This window comes from Labeo rohita, unplaced genomic scaffold (assembly GCF_022985175.1).
Source record: "Labeo rohita strain BAU-BD-2019 unplaced genomic scaffold, IGBB_LRoh.1.0 scaffold_353, whole genome shotgun sequence".
Lineage (NCBI taxonomy): Eukaryota > Metazoa > Chordata > Actinopteri > Cypriniformes > Cyprinidae > Labeo > Labeo rohita.
In genome coordinates this window covers 43,080-52,500 of record NW_026129271.1, presented here as the reverse complement: position 1 = coordinate 52,500, position 9,421 = coordinate 43,080, and positions in this window count along the sequence as shown.

Below are 9,421 nucleotides of genomic sequence, written 5' to 3'. Positions count from 1 at the left end.
CATTCGGATATTGAGTAAAGATCATGTTTCATGAAGATATTTTGTAAACTTACTACTGTAAAAATATCTAAAATATTTTTTGTTTAGTAATATGCATTGTTAAGAACTTCCTTTGGTCTTTAAAGGCGATTTTCTCTATATTTAGATTTTTTTTTTTTTTTTTTTTTTTTTTTTTTTTTTTTGCACCCTCAGATTCTAGATTTTCTAATAGTTGTATCTCTGCCAAAAATTGTCCTAACAAACCATACATCAATGGAAAGCTTATTTATTCATCTTTCAGGTGATGTATGAATCTCAATTTAAAAAAGACCCTTGTTTCCCATTACCAAAATTTGTCAGTGAAGGAAAAAACCATAAAACTAGATTTCTGTATTTTATATAAATGACAGGCTGAAATCTTAACAGTTTTCCATACAAAAATATATAGGAATATACTGGAAAATACATTCCCACATATAGAAACTAGTACTTATATTTGTCAGTATACTGCAATATACTCATATATGGCTATATATTGATATATTAATGCATTAAAACACATATCTATACTACCAGTCAAAAGTTTTTGAACAGTAAGATTTTTAATGTTTCTTAAAGAAGTCTTTTCTGCTCACCAAGCCTGCATTTATTTTGATCAAAAGTACAGCAAAAACAGTAAAATTCTGAAATATTTTTTACTATTTACAATAACTGTTTTCTATTTTAATATATTTTAAAATATAATTTATTCCTTTGATTTTAAAGCTGATTTTTTAGCATCATTACTCCAGTCACATGATCCTTCAGAAAACATTCTAATATTCTAATTTGCTGCTCAAAAACATTTATTATTATTACTATGTTGAGTAAGTTTTTTTCAGGTTTCTTTGATGAATAGAAAGTTCAGAAGAACAGCATTTATCTGAAATATAAATCTTTTGTATCTTCTGAACTTTCTATTCAGCTGTTTTCAACATAATAATAATAATAATATTAATAATAATAATAACAAATGTTTATGAGCAGCAAATTAAAATATTAGAATGATTTCTGAAGGATAATGTGACACTGAACACTGGAATAATGGTGCTGAAAATGTAGCTTTGATCACAGGAATAAATTACATTTTAAAATATATTCAAATAGAAAGCAGTTATTTTAAATAGTAAAAATATTTCACAATATTACTGCTTTTATTGTAAATGCAGGCAGAAGGTAATTCTTTAAAAAAACAGTAAAAAACTATACTGTTCAAAAACTTTTGACTTGTAGTACGTATGTATATATATGGAAATATATGTAGGGAAATATATTTTTTTAGAATGCATGCTCAAATATTTAATACGAATTTAAAGAGATTACATTTGACCAAAATAAACGTATTTAGCATGAAAATGTGAACGTGTCACAGTGAAAAATCCTGATAAACAGTCGAGTCACAGCAATAACATCAGCCGAGGCAGGTTCTGTAGAACAGGTATCCTGATATTGAACAGGCTGATAAAAGAGCACTTTTGGGTCGATTGTTTCTGCAGTGTGCCAGATAGAGGGTGGATGTTATTAAGATAAGACGGATTAGCCAGCTAGATGAAAAGTCTCAAGGCAAGTGCTGTTGAATATAGCAAGAACACATCGGGGCAACAAGGTCTGACGGTTCACTCTCTGAATGATCAAAATCATTTCACTGCTGTATAAAACAACAATAATTATGCTAAAGAAAAATCCGCAACATGCATTTTCTGGAGAGGGGTCAACCTCTACACAAGGGAATTCACGCACTTCCTCGCATTGCCTTGGTAACATGGGCAGTAATAACAGGTTAGCAGGCGCCTAAAGTACAGCATAATTATTTTGTTGTGCATGTGATTAAAAGTGCTACCGCAAGGCACTTTTGGGAAGTGCAGCTTAGTGGTTAAAGATCTTGGCTAATAACCCGAGTGGTGTGGGTTTAGACCCTGAAACCTTGCGCAAAGCACTTTGTTGTACTAGGAAAATTGGAGTCATTTTGGATAAGAAAGACTAAATGGCTAATTTACACTACATTTTCGAAATGTGGAATCTTACTATATTTTATAGAATCACAACTGTTTGAACTTAAAGTTAGTTTTATATAACGTGGTTAGGCTGAAAAATAAAAATGATGGATTATGTAATCGCTAGAAGCAACGGTTTGGGATTAAAAACGCCTTGATGGATTTGTTTCTTACAAACATGCATCTTTTCACTTCAGTGGTGTGGATTACTTGTGATGTTTTTATCAGCCGTTTGGACTTTCATTCTGACGGCACCCATTCACTACAGAGGATCCATTGGTGAGCAAGTAATGCTATATTTCTCCAAATGGCCTGAGGGTGAGTACATTTTAAGGAAATTTTCTTTTTTTTGGGTGAGCTATTCCTTTAAGAAAGCAAATAGGCCACATTTTGATTTGATGTTGACTTGCAACATTGTGAGTGTTTTGACCGCTAAGCTTTGAGGTCTTAAGCAATAGGATTAGATTTAAGACCAAGGCTAATTATTCACGAGCTAATTGGCCAAACAAAAAGTTATGTCCCGATTACAGGGTGTACTGTGACTGATGGCCTCTTGCCGTCTCCTTGTTTTGCACCTTCTGTTTCTTGTCTGATGAGTTAAACTCGAGCGGTAAATCTCCTGAAGGGAACATAGCAGTCAATCAGCAGTGAAATGAGTGTGTGGTGTAGGGCGGGTCGCCACACCATGATCGAGGCCCATGAATCTGCCAAGAGCTGTTTGCACTAAAGACGGACGTCTTAAGCATTCGTGTCGCTCACCTCCAAGCATGCAATTCCTTAGCTTTATCTTAAGCCATCATAGTAAGTCACATTATGCACATATTGCCAAATATGGAAATGCAAATCATCTCATCTTGCAGTGATGCCACAGAAGAACCATTTTTGGTTCCCCAAAGAACTTTTCAGTGAGCAGTTCTTTTTCTGTTCTATTTCCTTGTTCTATTTTTAAGAATGCATATATAAATTGGCATCAAGTTTTATTTTAAGTGCATGCAATATACAATCATGTGCTGGTTTAACACTTAGTCCCAGCGGTGTGTTTAAATCACTAACGTTATCATTACATAAATTGTCCTGCATTATTTGTGCTACAGGCATGGTCTTTTTCTTTTTGCCTGGCAGATGATAAAATGCCTTTAAGGCAAGTTAAAACTGAACTGTACAGTTGGAGGTTTGGAGGTTTTTACATAGGGGTTTGTTCACATTTTATTTTATTTTATTTTATTTTATTTTGAGAAAAAACAACTAACAGATATCACAAAACGTCCCCAGTTGTTTCATTTTATTGAATATTGCAAATGTTTTTTATTTAAAATTTAATTAATTAATTTTTTTTTGTGTATTACACGTTTTCTGAAATGTTATGTTTAAATATGAAAATGAGGCACTATCTAGTTAAATATACTAATTTGCATACATTTCCAGAACAGAAATCTTAACATTTGTTAAAGTTTCAAAATTCTTGTTTCATTTTGACATGTTCATGCTAAATAATAATAATGTATATCTCTTTTTATCACTCCATAAATCAGAAAATACATTCAACAGCAATAAATAAAATAAAATAAAATAAATGTTATATGAATAAACCCCTGTGTAAAAATAAGAATCCAAATTTCTTTTATGTGCATGCAATTGGTTTAATACTTAGTCACAGGGGTTTATTTAAATCACTAACCCTAAATATTAAACTTTATTGCATAAATTATCTAACATCATCTGTGCTACAGTCATGATCTTTTTCTTTTTGCATGGCAGTCAGAATAGGAATTGCAAATGTTTTTCTTTATTCTGTTTTTTGTATTACATGTTATTTGAAATTTTAAAATATAAAATTTTTAAATATGAAAATGATGCACTACCTATTTAAATATGCACTTGTTTGCATACATTTCCAGAACAGAAATCTTAACATTTGTTAAAATTTCTAAATTCTTGTTTCATTTTGACATATTAGAGTTAAATAATAATAATGGATGTCTCTTTTTATCACTCCATAAATCTGAAAATACATTCAACAGCAATAAATAAAATAAAATAAAATAAAATAAAAAGTTATATGAATAAACCCCTGTGTAAAAATAACATTCCAAGTTTTTTAAGAGCATGCAATATAATGTGCTGGTTCAATACTTAGTTACATGGGTTCAAATCACCAACCCTAACTATTAAACTATATTGCATAAATTATCTAACATCATTTGTGCTACAGCCATGATCTTTTTCTTCAGAATATAGATAGAACTAAAATCATAAAGTTTGATGTAAGTGCTGCCGAAGTGGAGAAAAAACACATCTGAGATGTATTGTAATTGAAATCTACAGATGCAAATAGTTTAAATAAAAGTGTATTTTGGATGTTTTCTTTCCACTAGTCTGAAATGACATTTCATTACAAGCCGAATAGTCCAAAATCTCAAAACTGACCAGTGCATGAAAACAATGTTTTTTTTTTTCTGTAGTGTCTTGCCTTATGTTAAATTGAATCCACTTCACAGTCGTGAGTTGTACACAAGCACATTTTCTTGAGGAAATGTCAAAATCCAGTTTGATTGTTGCCATTTAAAGAGCATTTGCTTGAGTGTTGACCTTAATATATGCCGCCGTACAGCAGTGATTTCCCGGAACCAAGATGCATGTTTATTAAACGTAAATTCAGCAGAATTTCCAAGCGCTATCGTGCGCCTTTGCACTTTAATCTTATGCAGCACATTGAACTCTCTTATTAAAATAAAACCTCTCCTGCATATAGGCTTTAATGTGAAGTCGTGCTTCTGCCTCTGAGTTGTAGCTGATACGTGAACCCGCGGCCTCTAATGTGACACGAAGCAAAGATGAATGCTCTTGGTCTCAGATGTCTGCCTGCACTTATTACTGGCTTCATGGCTTGTCGTCTGAATGCTCAGGCACCTGGGAGCAGACTGAGGACTCGGCTCTTCTTGGCAAAACGTGTCTAATTGTGTACCGGTGCAGGGAGAACAAATTCAGTCATTAGAGATTTATTTGCCATGCTGTGTAAGACCGGGGATTGAGTACGCGCAGGTAAATACTTCACTGTCTCAATGATTAGGAACATGGAAAAACAAGCTTTGAAAGCTTTTTAATTAAGCTGTTAAGGTGGAACTCGTATCTTCGTATCTCGTAAAACAGCAGCTTAGCTAATATTTGCTAAAAGCCCATTATTTAAATAAGCTTTCTGCTGATGAACTTATATTTATCGCAATGATATTTTGCTCTCTGAGCAGCACTTGTTCTTTCATAAGTCTTGTTAACATTACAGTAAGACATATAAAATTAGATGGGGCTTTTTTTACTATGACAAATGTTGAGATTAATTGTTCAAAAATGGATATTTCATTTTTGCTGAAGCTTTCAATAGCTTTTTAGTTATTTACATGAGGCCAAAGTGCATTCAGAATGAGACAATTCTAGTGTTTAAAGTATTAGTTCACTTCCAGAACAAACATTTACAGATAATCACCCCTTTGTCATCCAAGATGTTCATGTCTTTCTTCAGTCGTAAAGAAATTATGTTTTTGAGGAAAACATTTTAGGATTTCTCTACATGTAATGGTGCCCCCAAATTGAACTTCCAAAATGCAATTTAAATCCAGCTTCAAAAAGCTCTAGCTTTTTTTCTTTAAAAATCCAGCTTTAAAAGGACTGTAAACGATCCCAGCTGAGGAAGAAGGGTCTTGTCTTACAAAACGATCGGTTATTTATTTCTTTATTTTTCCTTTTAATTACAAAAAAAGGGAAAAGAAAATATCCTATGTCTTTTATTGAAATATGCGTTAGAAAACCCATGAAATGTTTACTTCATTTTTAAAAAACCCACATCGTTTAAGACTTATTTTTGCTTTTATTTTGATAACATTAATGCTTGCACTCGGTGAGCTACTGATGCTACACGTTTCTATTTTCACCAAAAAACATTTAGAATAAGCAATTAGGAAATTAAATTGCTGATCCGATGCCACATTGTGCGGCTTTAGGTTGTAATTTTCAGTCGAAGGGCAAAAAGAGAAGCAATGTAAGTCTTCACTGCTTTCCTAGCGATAAAACGAGGAGAAAGGAATGGGAAGATGCCTGTGGATGAATAAAACTTCCTAAAGACCTGCGTCTTTTTTCTTTCCACTTTAGCCTTAATGCCTTTCAGGCTTTTAGTAGCTACTGAAAGAGTTTACAAACGCCAAAGACAAGAAACGCTAGATGTCATCCTGGCAGGATGTAAACACGCCGATGCTTGTCATGATGCTGCAGGCCATGAAGGAGTTTCTCAGCATGGATTTCACTCAATACTTCCAGGGGCGTTTATACTTATTGTGGGGGAAAATCAATGGTATGGCATTTGGTTTAAGCCTACGCTTATATCTATTGCCACCTGTAAGTTCTTTCAGTAGCTGTGGTCATTGTATCAGTTTAGAGTGTTTTCACGATGCGTCACCAGTTGTTGACACAGAACATAAATAATGCCCCTGAAGCAAAAAAACTCACACATTTTGCTGATTATTGCTGCTGAAAATGGTCAATTATTGTCATGTTTTGGGCTGTACTAATTGGTCAGACCAGGAAAAACATTTGGAATACTACAGACTGCCAAAAGTTATAACAAATCAAGGAGAAAAATAATGGCACCCCACTATAATCCAAAATACATATAAAACAATGTGGATTATGTGAACATAATCTTTCATGGGTTTTCTACTACATATGTGACCCTGGATCACAAAACCAGTCATACGGGTCAGTTTTTGGAAATTGAGATTTATACATCATCTGAAGCTTAATAAATAAGCTTTCCATTGATGTATGGTTCGTTAGGATAGGACAATATTTGGCCGAGATACAACTATTTGAAAATCTAAGGGGCACAAAAAAAAAACAAAAAAACAATATATATATAAAAATCGCTTTTAAAGTCCAAATGAGGTTCTTAGCGATGCATATTATAGTTTTTCATATATTCACGATAGGAAATTTACAAAATATCTTCATGGAACATGATCTTAATATCCTAATGATTTTTGGCCTAAAAGAACAAACGATAATTTTGACCCATACAATGTATTTTTGGCTATTGTTACAATTAATCCTGTGCTACTTAAGACTGGTTTTGTGGTCCAGGGTCACATATTTCAGTAATCCATCAATTACATTATACTAAGCCATACAAATCTTAATACTCAGGGATCCCTTTAAAAGAAAAGTTCACCCAAAAAATTTAATTTGGTGAAAATGTACTCACTCTTAGGCCATGCACGAAGTAAATGAGTTTGTTTCTTCATCAGATTTGGATAAATGCAGCATTATATTATTTGCTCACCAATGGATGTGAATGGGTGCCGTCCGAATGAGAGTCCAAACAGCTGATAAAAACATCACAATAATCCACAAGTAACCCACATCACTCCAGTCCATCAATTAACATCTTGTGAAGCAAAAAGCTGTGTATTTATAAGAAACAAATCCATCATTAAGACATTTCAACTTCAAACCGCCACTTTTGGCCAAAATATTGCATTAAAATTGCTATATGAATAAAACTGTGTATAAATTTGAAAGGAAGCTCTACTTCGTGTTCAACAAACTCGTCTTGTTTCTATATGTCACGATCAGCCCGCAGAGCTTCATCATCTTTAATGGACGCCTGTAATTAGCAACCATTCACCCATGTTCCCTATTGTGAGCGAAAGGTTGTTCTCATTCTATTCTGGTCTCTAGCATTTATCCCTGGACTTGTGTTATGATGGGCTAACTGATATGGACAGCTGGGCAGTTCTGCACCAGTGCTGATCGCCGCCACCGGTGGCTCTCGCTTTCTCTAATATCAGCTAATTACAGTGGTTAATCAGGCTGGTAATGAGTATGGGCACCATGCCATTTCAATCTGACACCGGTGGGAGTGAAGCTCACTTCCCCGCCAAGCTGATGTCAGTTCCTGCCAGCTCCCCGACTGCGCTGCCATCTTCAGTCCACCTGGCCTGTGAATAATGAGAGGCCAGCGGACATTAACCTGTGTGCTCCTCTTCCAGATTTGGACTGCCTCTGTTTAACAGGTGCTGCGAGGTGAAATCAAGACGGCTAATAAAGAAGAGCTTTGGGATTGTTTTATTACACTTACTGTAATGCTATTAACAAACCACTGAGCAAGTTTCAAACTTCAGCTTGTAACACTTAGGGCTTTGCTATCCAGTTGCTAATGTGTTCTCAGCGGTTTGAGCACATTGCTAGCTGATTGCTAGTGGTTGCTAGCTACCTTAGCACCTTAGCAAATGCATAAAACACAATGAGGTTTGCACAAGGAAGCATCACTCATGTTTTTAACAAAAAATTTCAAATTCAAGTTTAGTTTATGGTTTGACCTGTAAGATTTTTAAATCATTCTTTCTGTGGTTTTCTTGTGGTTTTCTTTGCAAAAATGTAGTTATCAATACATTTATAATTTTTAATAATAATAATAATAATAAAAATTGCCACTGAATGCAGATACTCAAATAGCAAACAAGGCGATAAAGAATATTTTTTATATATATTATTACAAATATTATCGTTTACATACACCTTAAAGAATCTGCAAAATGTTAATTATTTAACCAAAAATAAGAGGGATCAAACAAAATGCATGTTATTTTTTAAAAAATAAAAATGACCCTGTTTAAAAGTTTACATACACTTTATTCTTAATACTGTGTTATTATCTGAATGATCCACAGCTGTTTTTTTTAAGTGATAGTTGTTCATGAGCTTCAGAAGGAAACAATGCATTAAGAGCCGGTGGGTGAAAACTTTTGGAATTTGAAGATCAGGGTAAATTTAACTTATTTTGTCTTTTGGGAAGCATGCAAGTATCTTCTGTAGCTTCTAAAGGGCAGTGCTAAATGAAAAATATATGATATTTATGCAAAATAAGAAAAATGTACACATTTTCATTCTGTTCAAAAGTTTTCACCCCCCGGCTGTTAATGCATTGTTTTTCCTTCTGGAGCATCAGTGAGTGTTTGAACCTTCTGTAATAGTTGCATATGAGTCCTTCAACTGTCCTCAGTGTGAAAAGATGGATCTCAAAATCATACAGTCATTGTTGGAAAGGGAAGAATTTGTGGGACCTGAAGGATTTTTCTGAAGAACAGTGGGCAGTTTAACTGTACAGGACAAACAAAGGACTCATAAACAACTATCACTAAACCAAAAAAAAAATAATAATAATAATAAAAAACACACAGCTGTGGACCATTCAGGTAACAACACAGTATAAGAATCAAGCGTGTGTAAACTTTTGAACGGGGTCATTTTTATAAATTCAACTATTATTTACAAATCAATATTTTTAAAATATTTTCTTCCTTTCACTGATACATCCATCTGTCGTTCTTCTAAAAGCCCCTCATGATTTCTCCTCAAAGCAC